Source organism: Colobus angolensis, unplaced genomic scaffold (genome assembly GCF_000951035.1).
Source record: "Colobus angolensis palliatus isolate OR3802 unplaced genomic scaffold, Cang.pa_1.0 Scaffold332, whole genome shotgun sequence".
NCBI classification, from domain to species: domain Eukaryota; kingdom Metazoa; phylum Chordata; class Mammalia; order Primates; family Cercopithecidae; genus Colobus; species Colobus angolensis.
Window position 1 is genome coordinate 1,327,895 of NW_012116622.1, and position 24,471 is coordinate 1,352,365.

The 24,471-nt window shown below is 34.4% G+C and overlaps 1 pseudogene; it reads right to left on the reverse strand.

Annotated features, from left to right (window-relative positions):
- Positions 1-394: 394 nt before the first annotated feature.
- The window catches only part of LOC105518941, a 32,898-nt pseudogene continuing 8,821 nt past the window's right edge, over positions 395-24,471 (reverse strand).

Below are 24,471 nucleotides of genomic sequence, written 5' to 3' on the forward strand. Positions count from 1 at the left end.
TGTGTGGTATGTGGTGTGTATATATATGTGTGTGTGTATGTATCTCAAGATTATATGAACTAAGAAACAGATTGTATATCTTAATAGTAGTACTAGAGTGCAGAGTTTCAGGTTTGGATTTATAAATGATTTTCAAGGTGTGGGGTTTGGAAAAGGAGCAGACATTACCTTGTTTTCAAAACCTGAAGTTGTTCTCAGGACTGAAGTCAGAATCATAACTGCCACGGAGGGAAAAGGGAAGCTTTTCCCACTTTAATTGTTCATCTGTGTCAGAAAGTCCAGGATTCCTGAGATAGGAACCACTCTAGTAAGGTAGTAAACAGGTTTCTCCTAAAGGAAGATTGTTGCTGAATTATGCCTACTGCCCTGATCATCAGGCATATACTTTGCATCTTCAAACCTGATGCTTGGAAGCACCAAGATATTTCAGTAATGGTTCATCATAAACCCAACATTCTCCATCTTTATGAAATAACCTTTTCTCCCACTGCATTTCCTTATCTTTCCTTTCTTGGGATTCTGCTCTTTTATTCAAACCTGTGCTTGCTTCAGTTGCTGATTTTTAAGTTGAAAGTGACATCCTTCCAAAGGCTGCAGGATTCATATTTGTTTTGATCTTCTAGCTTTCTCACTTTCTTCTTGATTACAGGCAACTTCTTGGTATCTACAAAGGATGTATTTTCCCCTGTTGCATATTTTGCATACATCACACTATTCCATTCCCCTTCGTTGAGCAAAAAGACTTCTTGTCATTAGGAGAAAATATCTCAGCAGTAATTTTGTGCTTCTTACCCATATAGAAGGGTTTAGTGTGGAAGATGATATTTGCACTCTAGCATGTTTGGAACAATTAATATAACATTCTCCTCTTAATTCCACCCAGGATACTGTAAGGATAGACCTTCCATAGCCATTGGGGAATGTGAGAACATAATATTCATCATAGTCTAGACATGAGACACAGCCCTGCCCTATGTTGTGCACCTCAATCGGCATCCCGAGGAATTTTAATTTGGTCCAGACATGAGCACTGAACTTTATATTCTTGTTAAAATACTCAGCATAAAAGGCTGAAGTGGGTGGATGATGGGAAACCTGCTCAGCCATGAATGTTACACAGTTTTTGTAATCCCAGGGAACTAGTCCTTCTGAAACTAGTTTTGTGTTCTCTTCGGCATCATTTGGTAGTGTCCAGTGACATTGAAAAATCTCGCCCAAAATGGGATAGTATGGCTTTTTGTCAACTGATCCTTTCCTTCTTGCATGAAAGGTGGAGAGGTACCATTTCACAACCAGAACCATTCAATCCTTGTGATCCTTCTAGTCATTAATGGACACAAACAGGTCCCAGTCTGCATAAATTTCTAAAAGAGATCTTCTTTCAAGAATAAACCTTGGAAGAACTACCTTAGTAAGATCCATCCCAAGCCTAACCTGTGAAAAGAGATGCATAATAATGCTTTTGTGCTCCTCCATGAACCCTGCCTCCGCATCATCATCTCTACTATCATATGAATTGAAAACGTCAGCATCACTTGTTCCACTGGACATGGAAGAATTAAGTGATTCTGTGGTATCTGGACGTTTTAGACTATTTCCTGAGCTGCTGCTGATGTGATTACTTATAAATCTTAATTGAACAATTAAAGTTTTTTGATGACAAGCTTCAAAACTGCAAAGAAGATGAACAGAGAAAGAAAATGGAAACTCTCAAAGAAACAACAAATAGCATGGTAGAATCAATTAAACACTGCATTGTGTTACTGCAGATTGCTGAAGACGAGAGTAATGCAGAGAAGCATGCAGATGGAATGATAAGTACTATTAATTCTGTAGATACAATCTATCAACCTAGTCCTTTGGAACCTGTGATCAGCACAATGCCTTCCCAGATTGTGTTACTTCCAGAACCTGTTGTGTAAGTCAAGACAGCAGCGTCCATCTTCCCTACCAATAGGACCTGTGTTGGCTACCTTGGGACAGCATCAGACTGTTACACCAAATAGTACAGGCAGTGGCCATTCACCACCGAGTAGCATTCTAACTTCTCCAAGCCAAGTGAACTTGTCTCCAAATACAGTCCCAGAGTTCTCTTACTCCAGCAGTGAAAATGAGTTTTATGATGACAGTGAATTCCATCAAACTGGCTCATCCCCAATGTGCTGGATAGATTCTTCTGAATCTGCCTCAGTCCTGACACAAAGGAGCTTGGATGTTTCTTCTTAAATTTGTATCTTTTTTTATTTATTTCAGTGGAATTATGTAGTTCTCCTTGTATTGATCTTTAACCTCCTTGGTTAGCGGTATTTCTAAGTATTTCATTTTTTTCTCTCTATTGTAAATAGGGCTGTGTTATTCATTTGACTCTTAGCTAGAATATTATTGGTATATAGAAATTCAACCAATTTTGTACATTAGTTTTTTATCCTGAAACTTTGCTGAATGTGTTTATTAGTTCTAGAACTGTTTTGCAGAGTTTTTAGGATTTTCTAGATATACTATAGAATCATATCATCAGTGAAGAGAGATAGTTTGACTTATCATATTTGGATGTCTCTTATTTATCTTGCCTGATTGTTATGGAGACCTAGACAGCCACAAAATAATAGTTAGAGGCTTCAAGACTCCACAGACAGTGTTAGACAGCATTGAGGCAGAAACCTAACAAATAAGTCCTGGACTTAAATTTGACACTCAACCAATTAGACCTGATGCTACTTTTCTTCCACCTATTATATGGAATCAGTCTACCTCAGCTATGGTACAAATTTTGGTGAGCTTACCAATCTTTTTCTAGTTGTAAGATTGACAACAAAAGCCTGCCAACGTCCTCAACCATTTATTTCAGAAGACACAGACCACACAGTGCTTATATTAGAAATCATGCCCAGGAAATGATTTCTGAAAAATAATATTTTGATCAGATACATGTAAACAGATGATATGCAGAGCTGGCATGACTGGATCACAGAAGGCTGGAACAGTTGCAGAGGAAGTTAAATCAAAGTAAAATAATCAATTATTTATGTTAGTGTTGAATGGAATTAACAGTATTAGAATTAAAGTTTTTCTCTTCATATTATATACAGATTGAGCAGTAGCTGACCGATAGTCTTAACCAATGAGTCAATTAATTGGGGATATTTATTCACACATTTTCAACTAAAACTTGTTGAATATCTCTCATACGTCAGAGGCAGTGTAGGCAGTAAGATATAGAGGTAATTAAGAACTAGTCATCTCTGTTTCGAGAACATGAATTCCTAGGGAAAAAATCAGATAGATTACAATTCAAGGTGAAATGTGTGAAAGTGAAGAACTGTACAAATTCTGTGTGTGCACACAGCAAAGGGGAAATTAACTGCATGAAGTCAGAAAGGAGTTCACAGAGAAGGCAGCATTTTAACCCAGCCCTATATAAATTGGCTTAGTGAAAGATAATGGGAGGTAGAGTTGAAGAGAATGGCAAAGGAGGAAAAAAATAGATGTTCTAGTCTTAGAGAATAGCATGTACAAAAGCGTAGGGTGAGATAATTATAGGTTTTTTAGTGATAAATAGTAGTTTTCAGATACAAATATAACTTGTCTTTCAGTTGAAATTGGAATTATAGGTGACTTGTTTTATCTTTTTATTTTCCCCTCTCTTTTTAAATATTGACATGAACTACCTACACAGTATGAATAGCCTTCCAAATCAGGCTCTAATCTACTTATGCAAACTTATATCTCTCCTTATCTGTTCTGAAATTACAGAGACACAGGCTCAAGCTGCATTTATCAAGCATAAATGACTCTGTACCTCTCCTTTTCTGAGCTCATGATGAGGAGAGAGGCTCTTTTATACCCTAATGCCATTGCTCTATTACTGATCTGGTTTCCCTCTTTGCATCAATTGATAACCTCTTGCTACTCCAACAACACATCTCTTGAAGTCTACTTATTCCTACTACTAGGTAAAATAGCTGTCTCCTATGAACGTAGATTTTTTGTAATATTGGTTGCCCATTGAATTTCTTGGCACACATAAAATATCAATTGACTATAAATATATTGGTTTATTTCTATAAAACATTTCATAAATGGCAACATTGCTATCCATATCTATTCTAATTTCAATACCACAGTTGGGTTCCTCTAGTTTTTGTAGTAAGTTTTGAAATTGGAAAGAAGTCTTCCAAATTTGTTCTTTTTCAAGATTATTATAGTCACTTTGGTTTCTTTGCATTTTCATATGAATTTGATAATAAGCTAGTCAATCCTTTTTAAAAAAAGTCAGGAGGATTTCTTATGCACAGTTCATGGGAGTGTAAATAAATATAGCCATTATGAAAAACAGTATGGAGCATTCTTCAAAAAGTTGAAAATAGAATTACCATATGATCGAGAAATCACATTACTCCATATATATCCAAAGAAAATGAAATCAGTATGTGGAAGATATACCTGAACTCCCAAGTTTACTGCAATGCAATTCACAATAGCCAAGATATGAAATCAATCTAAATGCCCATCTATAGATGGATAAAGAAAATGTAATACATGTATACACACACATACACACCATGTGAATACTGAATTTAATACTGCTCATTCATAAAACAGAAGGAAATCAGGTCATTTGCAAAAATGTAGATAAAGCTAGAGGACATTAATGTCAAGTGAAAAAAGTCAAAGTCAGGCAGAGAAAGACAAACAACCTCACTCATACGTGGAATCTAAAAGAGTTAGTGTCATAGAATTAGAGAATAGAATAGTTATCAGAGTCTGCAGAAGGGTGGGGGAACCAGGAGAGTGGGGTCAACAGGTACAAAGTTACAGTTGAATAGGAAGAATATGTTTTGGTGTTCTATATTGCACAATAAGGTAACTACAGCTAATAACAGTGCTATGTATATATCAACATAGCTAGAAAAGAAGATTTTGAATATTATCATCACAGAGAAATGATACATTTACAAAGTAATGGATATAATTATGCTGATTTAATCATTATAAAATGTATACATGAATTGAAACATCACACTCTCCCTCCATAATATGTGCAATTATCTGTCAATTATAAAGGAATCATATTAATTTTAAAAATAAGGTGATATTTTAGTAAGGACTGTGATTGATTAGAGGATTAATTTGGGGATAATTGCCATCTTTAATTTCTTTCAATGTGTTTTGTAGTTTGCATTGTACATATCTTGCACTTCTTTTGTTAAATTTTCTAGGTATTTTATTTACTTTGATTCTACTGTAAGTAACATTGTTTTATAGTTTTTATTTTTAAATTAGTTATTGCTAGTGCAAAGAAATTCACTATACACAATTAATTTTTTACATACTGAGCTTATATATAGCAACCATTTCAAATTATTTATTATACTTAACAGTCATTTGTTTGGGGTTGGGGGGAGGGTTTCTTTGGATGATGTTGCCATGAAAGTCTCTGATTGATTAGCTTAGTAATCAGCTAATGATTGAAAAGACATTTTCTTGAATGCCTAGAACCAATAAGTTTCCCAATCTTTTGCTAAGGGACCCTGTGATGGGCATGACTTCAAGACCCAACCAGACAATTGAGAAGTGTCCTTTATTCTTCACCTTCTGCTTCCACCGAGGCTCTAGGTAAGCCAGAAGTGAGAACTTAGTGCCTTCTCTGTTACTTCTTCATAGCATGCAGAAAGTCCTGAGCATGCATGCAGTCATACAAATATATATGGCCTTCTTTGTTTCCAGGAACATCTCAGAGCTTGCTCAAAGACAATATGACACGTCATTTCCCAACTTTCCTCATCAAGTGTTTTGAATAGCCTGTTGTTGCCCCCAACTGTTATCCATTGCCCCAGGAAGCCAGAAATGTAAACAACTTATTCTCATTATTTTTGAAATATATTCCTGAGTAAAAAGGATTTTTGTAGTATGTGAGATCATAGATCAAATAAAGACAGTCTTTTTTTTTTTTTTTTTTTTTTTGAGACGGAGTCTTGCTCTGTCGCCCGGGCTGGAGTGCAGTGGCCGGATCTCAGCTCACTGCAAGCTCCGCCTCCCGGGTTTACGCCATTCTCCTGCCTCAGCTTCCCAAGTAGCTGGGACTACAGGCGCCCGCCACCTCGCCCGGCTAGTTTTTTGTATTTTTTAGTAGAGACGGGGTTTCACCGTGTTAGCCAGGATGGTCTCGATCTCCTGACCTCGTGATCCGCCCGTCTCGGCCTCCCAAAGTGCTGGGATTACAGGCTTGAGCCACCGCGCCCGGCCAAGACAGTCTTTTAAGTGGAGTTTTGTGAAGAGCTATAAAAGTGTCAGAGAATGACAATTATCTGAGAGTGAGACATTAAAAGATTTCCAGCCCCCTTTTATGCTCTCTGGAGGCTGCCATTGTGCTGGTTTGCAATTCTCACTATGATGGTGGGCTGTTGATTTTCAAGGCTACAGTGGAGCTGGAGATATGAGAATGAGAGTATTTCAAGTTAAATGCCGTAAAACTCACTGTTCTTACCAAGTTTCAGTATTTTTCTTAATTAAATACTTCCTTAATTGCTGCAAGCCTTTGGTTAACTCCCAGAGTTCTTAAAATGTTTATCCTAATAATTTTGCAAAAATTCTCCTTTATATGATATTATCTCCCTGATTTTTAAATATATTCTTTTGCTTGGATTCCTTTTGCTCTTTATGTATGTGTGTACATGTTTAGGTAATGTTTGACAAATAAGAATCTTTAGTCATGTTTCTTGAGTTTACTTTGGGAGAAAATTTGCAAATTATTTCATAAAAAGTAAATTCCATTTACATTTTGTGTATGACACATATGCTTGATTTAATTCTATTATATTGCTTTTATATCTGTCCTAATAATTTTTTTTTGCATATTTTACTGTGATAAAATATATGTGCCAAAATATTCATCACTTTAACCATTTGTAAGTATAAAATTCTGTTCATTAAATATCTTCACAATGCTGTGTAATCTTCACTATTTATACCCAAAAGATTTTCATCATTCCCCACAAAATCTTTGTAACCATTAAACAATCACTTTCTCTCTGGTTTCATAATGACTTTTCTATTTTCTGTCACTATGACTTTGACTACTCTAGGTAAGTCATACAAGAAGATTCATACAATATTTGTTATTTTTGTCTGGATTATTCCACTAAGCATAATGTTTTCAAAGTATATCCATGTTGTTGCATATATCAAAATTTTATTCATTTTTGTAGCTCAATAATATTCCATTGTATGTATATACATGTATTTTGTTTATCCATTAATATATTGCTGGACTCTTCGGTGATTTCCACTTTTTGACTATTGTTAAGAATGCTGGTATGAACTTGGGAATACAAATATGTTTGAGTTCCTTCTTTCAATACTTTTGGATACATATATTGAACTGGAATTGCAGGAATATATGTATTTCTGTATTTAATCTTTTGAGAAACCACCAAACTGCTTTCTGTTGTGGCGGTATCATTTCAAGTTTTCCTCAGGAAAACATGAGTATTCTCATTTCTTCACATCCTTGCCAACAGTTGCTATTTTTCATTTTTCAAAATTATTATTATCTTCATAATAGATATGAAATGGTATTTCATTATGATTTTAATTTGGATTTCCCTAATGACTAATGGTGCTGGGCTAATTTTTATTCATTTATTGGCCATTTGTATATCTTTGGTAAAATGTTTGTTAAAGTCCTTTACATGTTTGTTTAGTTTTACTTTAATTGATAAATAATGACTGTATGTATTTATGGAATGCAATATAATGTTTTAGTGCATGTATACATTATGGAATGATTAAGTCAGTCTGTAAACATAGTCATCAAGTCACATACTTTTTTAAAATGGTGTGAAGCGACAATTTAAAATCTACTACTCTCTTATCAGTTTTGAAATACACATGATATTATTATTAACTAAAGCCACCATGCTGTTCAATAGACCTCAAACACCTATTCCTTCTGTATGACTGAAAATATATATCCCTTCATCCATATCTCTCCATTCCCCACTCTTCACCTCCATCCTCTGGTAATGATCATTCTAGTCTTTACCTCTATGAGTTCAAAATTTTTTAGATTACACATATAAGTGGGATCATGCGGTATTTCTCATTCCATGCTCAGTTTATTTCAATTAGCATAATGTCCCCCAGGTTCAGTCATACTGTTCCAAATAACAAAATTTCCTTCTTTTTTAAGGCTGAATACTATTCCATTGTGTATAGATACAACATTTTATTCACTCACTTGTTGATGAACACTTAGATTGATTCCATATCTTGACTATTATGAATTATATATACATTTTTCCTTTTTTTTTTTTTAGATGGAATTTTGCTCTTGTTGCCCAGGCTGGAGTGCAATGGTGTGATCCTGGCTCACCATAACCTCCGCTTCCTGGGGTCAAGCGATTCTCAATCTCCCAAGTAGCTGGGATTACAGGCATGTGCCACCACACCTGGCTAATTTTGTATTTTTAGTAGAGACACGGTTTCACCATGTTGACCATGCTAGTCTCAAACTCCTGACTTCAGGTGATCCACCTACCTCGACCTCCCAAGGTGCTGGGATTACAGGTGTGAGCCACTGCACCCAGCCCTTATGAATTATATTGTAATACACATAGCAGTGCAGATATCTCTTCAACATGCTGATTTCAATATTTTTGAATTGCTGGATCAAATGTTAATATTATTTTCAGTTGTTTTTTTCTAAATCTCTGTACTGCTTTTCATAATGGCTGTACTAATTTACATTGCCATCAACGATGTACAAGGTTTCCTTTTTTCCACATCTTCAACACTTATCTGTTGTCTTTTTGGTAATAGCCATTCTAACAGATATGAGATGATACTACATTATTCTTTTAATTTGTAATTTCCTGATACTTTGTGATGTAGAGACTTTTTATGTTTCTGTCAATCATTTGCATGTCTCCTTTTGAAATATGTCTATTCAAGTTCTTTTCCCACTTTTTAATCAGTTTATTTCTTTCCTTACTATTGAGTTTCTTAGGCTTTTGCTTGTTTGTTTGTTTTTAATATTAGGCCCTTATCAGATATATGGTTGTCAAATATATTCTCTCAATTTAGGGGTCTTTTTCTTCACTCTTAATTGCTTCGTTTGCTGTGCTAAGACATTTTTAGTTTGATGTAATCCCATTTGTTGAGTTTGCTTCTGCTTCCATGATTTTAATGTTACATCAAAAAATAATTGCCTAGACTAATGTCATAGAGCATTTTCCCTGTTTTCTTCTACTAGCTGTATGTTGTCAGGTCTTACTAAGTATTTAATTCATTTTCAGTTTATTTTAGTATGTGGTGTCACATAAGGATCCAATTTCATTTTTTGCATGTGGATATCCAATTTCTCTAACATTATTGAAAAGATCATCTATCTCTTCTTTGTGTTATTTATAGTCATGTCAAAAAATTTATTATCTACAAATGTATAGGTTTATTTCTAGACTCTCTGTTACATCAGTCTATTTGTTTTTATGTCAATATCATACTGTTTTGTTTATTATAGCTTTGTCTTATATTTTGACCTCAAATAGTGTGATGCCTCTAGCTTTCTTCTTTTAGCTCTAGGTTGTGTATAGGGTCTTTTATGGTTGTAAATTTTAAGATTGTTTTTCCATTTCTGTGAAAAGTGTCATAGAAACTTGATAGATATTCCATTAAATCTGTATATCACTTTGAGTAGTATGAATATTTTGATAATATTAATACTTCAAATCCATGAACACAGTATATTTTTCCACTTATTTGTGTCTTCAATTTCTTTTATCAATATTATATAGTTTTCAAATACATAGGTCTTTCACTTCATTGGTTATATTTCTTCCTAAGTATTTTAATATTTTTGATGCTATTGTAAATGGAATCACTTTCTTAATTTTTGTCAGATAGTTTATTGTTAGTATATAGAAATGCTACTGAATTTTGTATGATTTTGTATCCTGCAACTTTACTGAATTAATCAATTATAAATAGTTTTTTGGTGGAGTCATTGGTGTTTTCTATATATTAGATCATGCCATCAGCTAAAGGAAGACAACTTCCTTTTTTATTCTTGATGATTTTTTTTTCTTTTTTTGCCTAATCACTCTGACTGTAACTTCCACTACAATGTTGAATTACAGTGGAAAATGTGGGCATCCTTGTCTTGTCTCACACTTGAATGAAAAGCTTTCAGGTTTTCACTGTAGAATATGTTAGCTGTGGATTTGTCATATGTAGCCTTTGTGATGTTGATATACTTAATTTGTTTTGAGTTACACCATGAAAGGGTGTTGAATTTTGTCAAATGTTTTATTTGCATCTGTTAGAATAAACACATAGTTTTAGTCTTTAGTTTTATTAATATATTGTATCACATTTATAGGCTTATGTGTTACTTTAAAAAAATAGATAAATTAAGTTAAGAGTTTAATTGAGCAAAGGGTGATTTGTAAATCAGGCAGCCACCAGAACTAGAACAGTTCCAGAGCAACTCTGGGGCTACCAGATGGTTGAATAACATTTACAAACACAAAGGGAAAGTGATATACCAAAAATGGAAATGAGGCACAGTGGCCGTGACTGGCTGAAACTCAGCTGCTGTGATTAGCCGAGATTCCACTCCTTGTTACAAGAATAGTTTGAAGTCTCTTTACACACCCAGTTATGTTATAGTTAAATATGTATGAAGAAGCCCTCTGACCAAATGCATACGTAAGGAGGCAGCTTTAGGCTCAACTTAATTTAACAGTTGTCGAGTCACCTTTGCATTCCAGGGATAAATCCTATTATATCATTGTGAATTTTTATGTGGTATTGAATTAATTTTTCTAGTATTTTGTTGAGAATTTTTGCATGGATGTTTATTAGGGACATTGGCCTGTAATTTTCTTTTCTTGCAGTGTCCTTCCCTCATTTTGGTATCAGGGTAATGCTGGCCTTGTAAAATGAATTTGGAAGTATTCTATTTTCTTGAATCATTAGAAGAGTTTGATAGGTACTTGTGTTTTTTAAATATTTGGTAGCATTTAGAATTTGGTAGAATTTTAAATATTTGGTAGAATTTAGGCATGATATCATCTGGTCCTGAACTTTGCTTTGATAACAGACTTTTTAATTACTGATTCAATTTCCTTACTCATTATTGATTTGTTCAGATTTTATATATCTTCACTGTCTTCATGATTCAGTTGTTTTTTGTCGTTGTTGTTGTTGTTTTTAAAGACAGGTTTTCACTCTGTCGCCCAGGCTGGATTGCAGTGGCCTAATCTCGGCTCACTGCAACCTCTGCCCCCCAGGTTCAAGTGATTCTCCTACCTCAGCCTCCCAGGTAGCTGGAATTACAGGCATGTGCTGCCACACCTAGCTAAGTTTTTGTATTTTTAGTAGAGTTGGGTTTCACCATGTTGGCCAGGCTGGTCTCAGAGTCCTGACCTCAAGTGATCTGCCCACCTTGGCCTCCCAAAGTGCTAGGATCACAGGCGTGAGCCACCACACCCCAGCCTCATGATTCAGTCTTGATAGGTTATGCTTCTAGGAATGTATCATTTTCCTCTAGGTTATCCGGTTTGCAGCTATAATTGTCCATTTTAGCCTCTTATATTTTGTGTTTTCGTGGTAGCAATCTTTGTCCATTTTGACTGGGTCATTTGTTCTGTTTCTGTTGTTGAGTTGTAGGACATTGTTATATATTCTGGGTGTTAAATGCTTATCAAATAAATAATTTGCAAATATTTTCTCACATGTAGTCTGTAGGTAGGCAGTCTTCATTTTTATGATAGTGTATTCTAATGCATAAAAGTTTTTATTTTTGATAAAGTCTAATTTGCCTATTTGTGAATTTGTTGGTTTGTCTGTGCTTTTTGGTGTCATATTCACATATATAGTTTCAGTTCTAAAGTTTAGGTCTTGGATCCATTTTTAGTTACATGGCAGTCAGTGTGCTTGACATCAGCAATTAGAAGCATCAATTCACAAGCAGAACATGGGGCCCTGAGATTTGGAGGACAACATCTGTTATTTCTCACCCTGGCTCCATCAAGCCATGGCAAATATGTGATTGCCATCCCCACAGCTGCCTTCCAAAGGGATAAAGGATGAAGGATGGATAGCCATCATGTTAATGGTAGAAATGGACTGAAATTAACAGCAATGTGTAAGCAATGCTTTCCCCTGGAAGCTGCAAGTGTTCAAATAAATTCCAGAGCTCCAAAATAGTCACTTTAGAAAAGTTCTGCCAATATGATTATTGGCCAGGTGGAAATACAGATTCCTGATACTTGCTACTATACCAGCTTCACTGACTTATTGTATATGTATTTGTGATGCATTTTTACTAAATATTCTGGATTTATTTTAACTGAAAATTTCTGTGGATATATCTGAGACCAGCCTACTGTGTATTCTTGTATTAATTTTGTGGGTTGTGTGTACAACTCTCCCTGGAAAATAGCATTTCCTTTCAGTTATTTAAGTTCAGTTTTATGATTTTAAAAATTACTATAATTTATTTTTCTACTTTTTTTTTCTTCTGGAGTATTCCAGTATTACATATGTCATATCTCCAATGGCTATTTTTGCTTTTTTGTCATTCTATTTTCCTTCATTTGTTCATTTCATATGCAATCTCTATCTCCCTACCATGTTTTCTGTTGTACTTATTTTCCATTGAAATTCTTATATTTCATCTTTGTTTCTAAGAGGGCTTTTTTCCCTTTTATTTCTTATTTAAGTTTTCTCAGTTTCTGATTCACCTTTTTTTCCTGTCAGTTCTCACATTAGGATGTCGGATGGTTTCTTCACTCAAGTTCTTGTATTTACTTTTGTGTTCTCCATTAAGAGCTGCAATTGATGATTTATACTTATTCACATTGACTGAAATTTTCCTCTGCTTTATAGCAACATTTTTCCTAACTATAAAGCAAAGGGAAAATACAGATATAGATCTGTAAGTATACGGAATATTTTGGTGTTTTATCACATATATTTTATCTTCTCTGGATTTCATCCTTTGATATTAATAATTACTTAACATATGTTTCTTCTGTTTAGACAGGGCTCCTCTGCCTCTCAGAAACTTGCCAAGCATAGGAGGACTTCAGCCTCTAGTCCAGAGTTCTTCTGATCACCACCATCAAAATATATGTCTGTTTTTCAGGATGCCCTTACCTTAAGGTTCAAGATACCTCACTTTAAGGAGGATTTCTTGTACTGTTTTGGGCACCTTTTATCTTTCCACATTTTTTTCTTTGCTGTTTCTTCTCCTCCTCTACACCTGCACTCAGTGTCAATAATCTTAATTATATCAATTCATCCTTCTAGCACCCTAGGTCTCTCTCTCTCTCACTCTTTCTTTCCCCCTTTTTTATTTGGCCACAAGATTCACTGACTCCTCTGTTCTCCAGAGTAATTGCTCTCTAATCCAAATTAGCTTCCTTACTTTCCTAGGTATTCAAGAAACCTCAAATTTCTGTCAATAACAGAACCCTCTTACAAGGTGATTGGCAACCATCTAATGTTACTTCAGCACAGTCTGTTGAGTTCCCAATATCCCTAGTTCTAAGAAATCAATGAGGAGTTGAACTAAACAGACATTACTCTCCGTAAAAGTTTTTTTACAGATATCAAGTATTTCGTGTTTTCCTACATTTTTATATTTTGACACAATATAGTAAAACAAAGATAAAATTAGAATAAAAATAGACTTAAAAATAAAGTTTTTTACATTTAGAATTTATCAACAAACTTAAGGAAACAGATCGACACAAAAATTTAAACACTGGAATTTTAAGCACGTGACTTAACACAAAATTATTTGAATTAGTAACAAATTGAAAACAAAATGGAAGACTAATAATGTAGGAAAGAACTTATGATGTATTGTTATGGGAAAATAATAGATTACAAAACAATATACATAATAGCCTCAGAATTTTATTAAATATATGCATCTTGAGTAATATATAAAAGTAAAAATGGTCCAAGATTACAGATGATTTTTATTTTCTTCCCTATATTTTCTAAGTTTTATAATACATATATATCCCTCTTAAAAAACCTGAAAAATAATATTAAATATAAAAACTACAATTATTTAAAGAACAATTTTTAAAATACTATCATTATAGGCATCATGAAAAAAGACTGATATCTTGAATAGAACGAGAAAACATAGGCTATTTAGAGTCACGTTTTCATTTATTATTTCATTTAAAAACAGGAGGCACTGGGGAAAAACACTAATTTTCATATTCTCAGTTTACTCCATGGATAATGTACATATACATTTCCATAATGTAGAAATGGTAATAGCAATATGGAAATGGTTATATAAAACATGCCTGTCTTTTATATTTTAGGTAGAGATATTATTTCCTTTCCTGTTCTTCATACATTTATACTTCCTTTCATTTATGTAGTATCCTGGCATAAAGTACATTGGGAGTTACTGCTGAAAGGCACATTCACCCTTAGGTGTTGTAAAGAGAGGCAAAGTAGGCACCAGATTGCAGATGCAGAGCAAAGCTACATAAAAGAGCAAAACGTGTGATTATGGTGTGCTGTTTAAAAGACTGGAGAGGAAATTCCATCTGGAGAATGGCAACCTGAAGATGCTATAGAAAGGGCAATCCCATGAGCTCAGCCCACTGTAAAATGTAAGACTTGAAAAGAGAAAACTACATATGAGCTTAACCAATTTAACTACAGAATCATATAAAATGAGGGTAGCGTGTTATATTTTCAAAAGGGCTTGATGAATACTGTCTTTCTCTTTATTTATGTGAGAAAAAAATTTCAAACTCTAAAGAGCAGTTTCAGCATCTCTTCAGGAGGCTATTGTAGTAAGGAGCAGTGCTAAAGATGCTTGCTAGAAAAACAAATTATAATCAATGCAAAAAGCTTAATGGAGTGGGAAATAAATAGAGCAAAAAGCCTTTCCTCAAAAGTATCTTTTGATAATTTTAAAAGGAATAAGGATTTCAGTAGAAATTTTTTTCCAGTACAGACACTGAGCAGGCTTTTAGTGACAGTTGCAATATTCAACGATGATCCTAAACATGCTGTGAAGATAAATTTCTCATCCCATAAAAAGTGCAATTCTCCCTGTGCTAGAGGTTTTATGATAATATTACACTACAGTCCAACATCTATGCATAGAGTTCAGTAGCTCGAATATGAATACTATTGCACTTATTAAAAAATAGTGACAGTTATTACAAAGGAATATGTTTTAAACAATACTTTGAATGTTGCCTATAGGGTATTCACAACAATTTCCTGCTGGTTTCTGGTTTCAGGACAATTTCCTGGAGGTTTCAATTTTTTTAGCAGTTTCCAGATTCCATTTCTTTGGGCAAAGGGAGAAATGGGGGAGAAAAATGATACTTATTACAAGAGCAATCTTGAATGCTCAGCTACAATTGAAAACCCTAGTATGAAACAAGACTCTATGATTGTGTCAAAGTAAGGTAAGATTTATGTGTTGTTGAAGCTCTTGGTTAAGTACTAGATGCAGTATTATGATGTATTTCAGTCTCTTGTAAATTGCATGATCTACCACACGAGCTTTCTGTCAGCACAACTTTTATTTATTGACCACAATGTAAGAACTGTCACATGAGGCAAAAAGTCATCCACAACAAATAATGATTACATTTTTCTAAAAATGATACAAATATTAACTCTTGGTTGAATCATGATGCTAGGTTTCTTCTCATTCCAGTTTTCCTCCTCTTTTTAAACAGACAACTAAGTCAATTTCATCCTTTCTTCCTTCTGCTGCAACAACTAGGATAAATGCTTATTTCACTCATTCTACGTAAGGTTTCACAAAAGGTTTCTATCTAGTTCCAGTAAAGAATATGTTAGATTTCTTTATATCCCTCATATATTGCACTATTTAACAAGCCAGAGAAGCCAGTGTACTAGCCTCTTACGTTCATAACACTAAGGAAAGCCTGCATTTCATAAGCAAAGAGATATAGGGCTAGTGAATAAGAAAGCAGAGCTCTCTAGCCACTTTTTACAAGTCATACCCAGTGTTACCTTGACATGTTTGTTACTATCCTCAAATTTCATTTTTCTAATTTTTGAAGGGAGATGGTTTAGTAAACTATTTCTAAGGTCCCTGATAGTTTTAGGATCTTTTATTTTAATTTTATTGATTATTTTATTTATTAATAGAGTAGATTAAGGAATATTAGTTTTTTTTAGCTATCATTACAAGCATATTTTCATTGTCATAAGACAGCTTATCTTTCTGAGAAAAATGAAAATTACAATATCCCTGTTAGTTATTATTCATTAGGGATAATAAGCAGCAAAAAGAAAAAATGAATAATTTTAGATCTTTAAATTTGGCTTTAGAGTACATTTACCTTTTGATCTGTTCATACTGCAAATAAGAAGGAAGATAAAAAATTCAAAATCTCTTTCACCTGGCTAAAATTATCTTTAAATTTTTATTTGGGTTATATCATAATGTAACATATCTTTTGTTATTTGAAATTTTAAAAATCAAAGACTGGATAAAACTCTCCTCTTTATTCTATTTAAAGACCTGTTTGTTTTTTTCTTTTTGGTGGATTTTTTTTTTGGACATTATGAGAAATAAAACAGCTGCATGAATGCTACTGCTCATTTGCGGAGGAGTTATCAGAATATCAGAATACAGTTACGAGGCATAATCAGGCCTAGTACACGGCATCCTGTACACTATGCTTGTTGCCCTACTTCTGGATCTGGGTGATTTCTATTGACTATCAGTCCCTTGTTCTTAGGAAGCAAAAATTCTAAAAAAAACCTGAAGATTACCTCTCCTTTAAAATATGCCTGACTTCAAATCTGCTTCATTATTTCCAGAAGGGCTGATGAACTGCCCTATAATACAGTATTTGAAACAAGACACATATTCAAGGGCTTGATGTTCATATGCTTCAAAATGTTGCAGCTGACAAGAGTCTTTGCAGGGAAATGGGACTCTCTTTGAATGACTAAGATTCTGATTCTTCGTGCCGCTCACCGATTGATGTTGCTTCCTCTTTTGTAGCCTATAAAAGACATTGGTCTCATGTTTGGAAAAATAAATAAACAAATCCATTCATCAACTTGTGTCAGGGGATAAAACAAATAGAAACCCAAGCAAACGTTGAGTTTCCAGAAGTCTGAGGCTGGCACATCCCAGTCCTGAACTGCTCCTAGTAGGACCCAACCTACTTCACCATATTTCCTTAGAACGGAGCTCAAAAAAAAAAAAAAAAAAAAAGGTGTTATTTATTCTTTCCAATTCCCTCCTCATATTCTTTCTTAAATCCATTCAAATAAAGCTTTAGTTCCAAATATCCATCCCAAACTGCTCTTTTCAAGCTTCCTGTTTTTAAAACTAATGGCTAGTTCTCTGTCCTCATCTTACTTAGACTGAACCATGAGCAGCTGCTGATTTTGACCATGTTAGACCTACAATGACGGAAATTCCACCTGGTCCAATCTTATTTAACCTAAAAAACGCATTTGGTTTAGTGGCACCTCCCACTTTCTTGAGATATTTTCTTTACTTGGTTTCCAAAGCACCACATTCTCCCGGTTTTTCTCCTACCTAATTACATTCCTTCTTAGTCTTTTTTTCCAGTGTACTTTAATCTCTCCGACCTCTAATCATTGCATGCCAAGACTCAAACCATAAATGTATTGTCATCTTTATTTGCACATTCTGCATTGGTGTTCTCATCTGGTCTTCTGTCTTTAAATATCACCTCTATCCTGATAATTCCTAGTTCAGCTCTCGCCTCGAAGTTGAGATTTGTACAGACAATCGAGGAATCTATTTGTATTGTTATATATATATCGAATTTACATGTTCAAAACTGTAGTTCTAACCTTATGCCCCAACACAAGCTGCTAAACCTGCCCTTCCTTCCACCAAAGCTTCCTACGTTAGGTAATAACAATTCAATTTCTCTAATTTTCAAGTCAAAATTCTTAATCATCCTCCATCCCCATCATTAAACTTTTTCACTTGCACTTTATATGCAGTTAATCAACAAATACCATTAATTTTGCCTTCCAAATATATCCAATGTGATTATGTTCTATCACCTTTCCTGCTCCTACCTTGTTCCTAGTTACTATCTCTGTACTGAATTATAACAACTCTCTAAATTGATCTCTCTTTTCCCACAATTTTTCCTTTTACTTCTTCTCTGCACAGCAGCCACAATAATCCTGTTTCAGCATAAATCAAAACGTGTCTGCTCAGAGTCCTTTGGGGCTTTTCCCCCGCTTACTTCTTTAAAAGCCCTGAATTGTCAAAGACCTACCTGATAAAACCCCTTTACAGTTTCAGATCTCGGTCCCTAATCCCCTCAGCTCCAGCTACACATCATAAATATATAATTATCTACAGTCACACCCTCTAACTAAACAACTGGTTCTCAGATTATATATCAGAATCACCTAAAGAGTATTTAAAATGTGTTGGTGTTAATCGAACATGCAATGTCCAACCTAACTTCAGGGCCTTTGAACTTAGGGTTCTCTCTATCCCAGATAGTCACATACCTTGCTCCCTTATCTCCTTCAGGCTTTCTCTAGAATCACATTCTCCATGAGGCCATTTTAACCATCTGTTTTTTCCTCATTGGCCATTCTAAATATGAGTACATTCCGTATTGCTATTGCATGCTTTATATTGCTCATACTACTGATCACAGCACAACCTTCCAAGTATTCTACTTTTATTTCTGCCTATATCCTACAGTAGTAGATGGTGTTAGAGCATTGCCCATACCTCCTCAACACTCCTTGTTCTTGCCCATACCTGCAGCATCCTACTAAAACACCCGCAGTTCCTTGTCTGAAGGTTTCTTTTCAACCTTACATGACCAGCAGTACTGGGAGTTGGTAAAGCTGGAGAATGAATACTCTGGCACTTTTGAGTGGGGATAACACTTAACTGTATTCTATACTATCTCCCAATTTTCCCCCATGGAATCAGGTCTCGGCTTCATGCATGATAACCTGCACCCATGACTGACTGACTTTCTCTGCCTCATTCCTCATTCTCCTGCAATTGCTTTCTGAGATTATTTCCCAAATAAACTACTTTACGCAAATCCTTGTCTCGGGGTGAGTTTCTGGGAAAATCTTATCCAGGACACATTCCAATAATTCCTGGTCCTTTAAAGTAAAAAGTTTTCTGTCTGTTTAATTTTTACTGGTCTATCTCCAATAACTAGGACAGAACCTGGCGGGTAGTAGAGACTTCATACATATTTGTTGGATCAGCAAACCTCTATTATTAAACATTTCTTAACCCTAATCTGAGCACAGGGAAGGCAATCACCTAATTTACAACTAACATCCTCATACTAAAATATATTTCTTTCTTGTTTCAACTTTCAGTGCTGCTGCTTCTGAAAAAGAAGTGAAGATTTTGTGAAATCAGTAAGTTAAGTTTAGGGCAAAAAGAGAAATTTATTTTTAAAACAGGAATTACTTGCTACAGTGATTTCTAAATTTGGATACTTTGAATCCTGTGGCTGTAGTTTGTTTCTGATTTGTGGATCCTAGTTTTCCTGAATCTAGACTCAACTGACTTGGAGTAATCCCATAAATATATTTTTAATGTTCTGTTGATGGTTCTGATATACAGCCCAGTTTTGGAACCACTTGCTCAGCTAGAGAATGCCACTTTATCAAGTATTTATACAATATGATACTTCAGAGGAGAAATATATACTCCTCAAATATCCACAGTTGTATTTAAATAAGAATCACAAACCTCTATTTAAAAAACAAGCTAATATTTAAAATGTCTATGAAAGTAATTTTTCAATATATGAAATATGTATTACCTTCCTTTCAAGTTGCAGTCACTTTTACTTCCTTTAGCTTAAGAAGGAGAAAGAGAAACTACTAAATATATGCACAAAGAAACACTGTTCATGTGCATATGTGATTTATGATATGAATCATCCATACAAATACAGAAAAGGGAACACCATTAAAATTATTCTGAGTAGTCTACATGTTATATTTTTAAATTATAGATTACAAAAACTAGATTCTATTATGTACCTGCCAAATACAAATAAAAGAAATAAAAATCGTACACATTTTACACATTATATATTGACCACTTTTTGTTGCATTTTTAAGCACTAGTGTAATTGTCATATTAAGGGTTAATTCACTTGCCTCTTACTGGACTGGAACAAGAAAAAAAAGGTAAGCAAGATAACTTTGTCTTCTCTCAAATTCTTCAGTGTAATTATCCCAACTCCCAAACAAAGGAAAGTGGATTAGAGAACCATCTGTCATTGGTAGCAAATTAATGCTCATATAGAAGTGACAAAGACTTTACTCCTTTTGGGTCACCTCTTTCACAAATTAAAAAAAAAATCTATGTGAAAGTACAGACTAGGCTGCCCAGTAGTGACCCTTCAAGAAGGCTATGTTTTGAATCCTAATTATAAAAAATGTCATCAATACACTGATCTAGGGATTTTCTGTAATGAGACATTTAGGTCATTCTCTCGTATCAGAGGGCAGTTGTTTCCCAGGAGAAGAATTGTTTGAGGTTTTCCTAAGAGTATATTTCTTAGTCAGTAGAGTGTCAATCTGTATATATACATAAAAGATATAAGATACTTCTGATACACACACAAACAGACACACACACACACGCCTTCAGAAAAGGCTTAAGGTATCTTAATTCACTTTGTTATTTCATGTAGTGAAACTTTGCTAGGAGGGCAGATAAGAACATGTGATGAAAATGGTCCACCTCATGGTTCTATGGTAAAAAATAAAATGCTTCTGGAAATGTAACTTCCTTTCTCACCTCTATGATCATGCATAATAGAAAGAATACAAGACAGAGAAACAGGTATCTTGGGTTAGGCTCCCTACTTTTGGTATGAATTACATGACTTTAGTTACTTACCTATCTTATATGTCATTCATTCATTCTTGAAATAAGGGACAGATATTTGCTAGGAACTGTGTTAAAGAATATTTAAAAAATGGGAAAAGACATGGTCTCTAGATTTGGGGAGTCTTTAATCAGAAAATTACCCAAATACAAAATTACAAAAGCATAATTATGTGATCACAAAAAAAAAAAAGTGTTTTTAAGAATTTCTTCAGTAGGGAGAGACAGAAGTCCAACACAAAGTGGCTTAAACAATGAAGAGAATTACTTGCTTCTAATAATTTATAAGTCTAATGACATAGCATTGGCTGGATTTAGATGAATACATGTCATAAAGACAGTTTAACTCTCATCACTTCTCAGTTTTTTCTTCCGCTCTGATAGATCCACACTTAGGTGAGATTGCTGCTCTCAGTTTCAAGTCTGTAAACTATCTAAGAAAAATACAGAGATAAATTCTCTCTGTTATAGAAAGTGGAGAAGAGTAGTTACTCATGAAGAATTGCAGTGCTGTTTCTAGAGAAGGAGAGAAAATGACGCTTAGGCAGGAAAAAATACATAAAAGAGATGTCTACCTACATATGAGTTTGAACAAACTGTAGTGGAAGCATAATAGAAGAAGCACCAAGATTTATTTGGGCACAATAGTTGAGTAACAGTTGAAAAGAGGTAAACTGTGGATATAAAGATGCAATTCTCATCACGCTCATGGTGCTAAAATCAGTTTAAAGCTGGGTATAGGTGTTAGGCACAGTGGCTCATGCCTGTAATCCCAGCACTTTGGGAAGCTGAACCAGGTGGATCATCTGAGGTTAGGAGTTCGAGACCAACCTGATCAACATGGTAAAACCCCATCTCTACTAAAATACAAAAATTAGCCGGTTGTGGTGGCGCATGCCTGTAATCACTGTTACTCTGGAGGCTATTATGGGAGGATCACTAGAGCCCAGGAGGTTGGAGTGAGCTGAGATATGCCACTGCACTCTATCCTGGGTGACAGAGCAAGACCTAATCCCCCCCACACACCCCACCCCCCCAAAAAAAATAGATGGGGATAGCATTTCCCTAATGGTTTTCCACAAACCCTCAAAACACACAAAATTCATATTTCCTGCCAACTCATACCATGAAATGCAATCCTTCAATCATGTAATCTGTTCTCCCATCACCTGGTGATTGTGTAGGTCAGGTCTTTACCATTTATTTCTTAAACCAGTGGCATCACACTTAAAATATTTGTCATATTTTCTGGCAGCCTGGTATCTTTGAGGCACTCCTCATATGTTTGGGAAATGTCATATTTTTTATTGGCATCTTCTTACAGTAAAAATCACAACTTACTGGACTTCGTTCATACTACAAGTGGGCATATGATAAAGGTTGGCCAATCATACACATCCCCAAAAAAGGAAATGATTCCTGCAAACACTCAAGTGCTACAAGGACCATGTTTTCTGTGAGATGAGAGTGTACATACTTGAATATTTGGAGGATCACTGCTGGAGATTCAGGAAAGCAGGAATTAGACTAGAAGTTAACAAAACATACATCTTTAAAATCCTCACATACTGGAAATTAAATAATATGCCTAAAATGGCCTGTGATTCAAAGAGGAACTCATGAGGGAAAATTGAACCTATTTTGTATTGTATAGGAATAAAATTAAGACATATCAGTGTTTACTTCCTACTGATGAAATAGTTCTTAGGAGGAAATTTACAGCACTAATTACTTCTATTTGAAGAAAAGTATTGAAACAATTATCTAAACTTCTGCTTTACAAGACAGTAAAGATGATAGCAAATCAAATGAGAAGGATACAAGAGTTAAAAATAATTCATAGAAATCAGTGAAATAGAATTTAGAAAACACAATAGAGAACATCAATACAATGAAAAAAGGTTTTCTTTGAAACACTGATATATTTCCAGCCATGCAGGTAAAAATAAACATTTTCCAAATCTGGTAATATGGTGTGGGGGAATCATAAAGTTATTAAGGCAACCGAAAGGTATTAAAAAGTTATGTTAGGCGAGGCGCCATGGCTCACTCCTATAATCCCAGCACTTCGGGAGGACCAGGTAGGTGGATCACGAGGTCAGGAGATCCAGACCATCCTGGCTAACATAGTGAAACCCCGTCTCTATAAAAAATACAAAAAAATAGCTGGGCATGGTGGCAGGCACCTGTAGTCCCAGCTACTCAGGAGGCTGGAGGCTAAGGCAGGAGAATCGCTTGAACCCCAGGAGGCAGAGGTTGCAGTGAGCCAAGATCACGCCACTGCACTCCGGCCTGTACAGAGCAAGAAAAAAAAAAAAAAAAAAAAAAAACAGGAAAAACAGGAATTATGTCAATTACATATACATATATTTGACAACTTTGATGAAATAAAGACAGTTCTTGAATGGAACAACTACCAAAAGTCACTCCAATAGAACAATAGAAATAGACAACCAGAAGGGTCTTACATCAAGTGATATAAATGCATTCATACAAGCATTTTATCAAAGTAATCTACAGTTCATGTATCTTCACTATTTTTCCAAACACGTAAGAAAAGATAGCAATGCTATCCAAAATCTTCTAAAATTCAAAAGAAGACAATGCCCTACCTAATTTATTGAAGTCATCATTACCCTTTTACCAATAATAGGCTAACATATAAGAAGGAAAAAACAGCTAAAAGCCAATATGCCTAATAAATATACCTGTTAGAGTTTTCAACTATTACTAGAAAATCTAATTTAGCAATATATAAAATATTTAAACTAACATGATCAAATAAATTTTATTCTGGCGATACAACAATGGTTCAGCATTTAAAGTCAATTACACTTGAAGAAATGTTACTCATAGAGAGACTAAATAATAAAAACAATATAATCTTCTAAATAGATACAGTAAAATTATTTGGCAAAATTCAGCATCCATTCTTAATAAATCTCTAGACAGATTATACATAAATAAGTAATAAATAAAATAGATTATAGACAAATAAATCTCTAAATAGATTAGGAAAGAAAGGAACTTCTTCAACCTAATAAAAGGTGTACAAAAAAAAACCTAGAGATAGTATTGTACTTACTAGTGAAAGGTTAAATTTTTTCCCCCAATGACTAGAGACAAGGAAAATATATCTAGCCTTATTATTCATATTCAACATCATGATAAGTATTGTAGCCAATATAATAAAGCAAGAAAAAGTATCAAGATTGAAAAGGAAGAACTAAAACCAAAGACTACTAAATAAAAACACTGTTGAAATCAATAAGTGAATTAAGCAAGGTGATAAAAGATCTATATAAAAATTCAATAATATCTCCATATATTAAGAGACAATTTAAAATTAAAATAAAAAGTGTTACTGATACTAGTACCAAAAATGCAATACATATAGAACTATTACAAAAATCTATATTGAGGAAGCAACAAAATATTGACAAATAATTTTTTAAAATAAAGATATATACCATGTTCATAAATTTGAACTTGTTAAGATGCGACTACCTCTAACTCCCTGAACTGATTTATAGACACAATGTAATCCC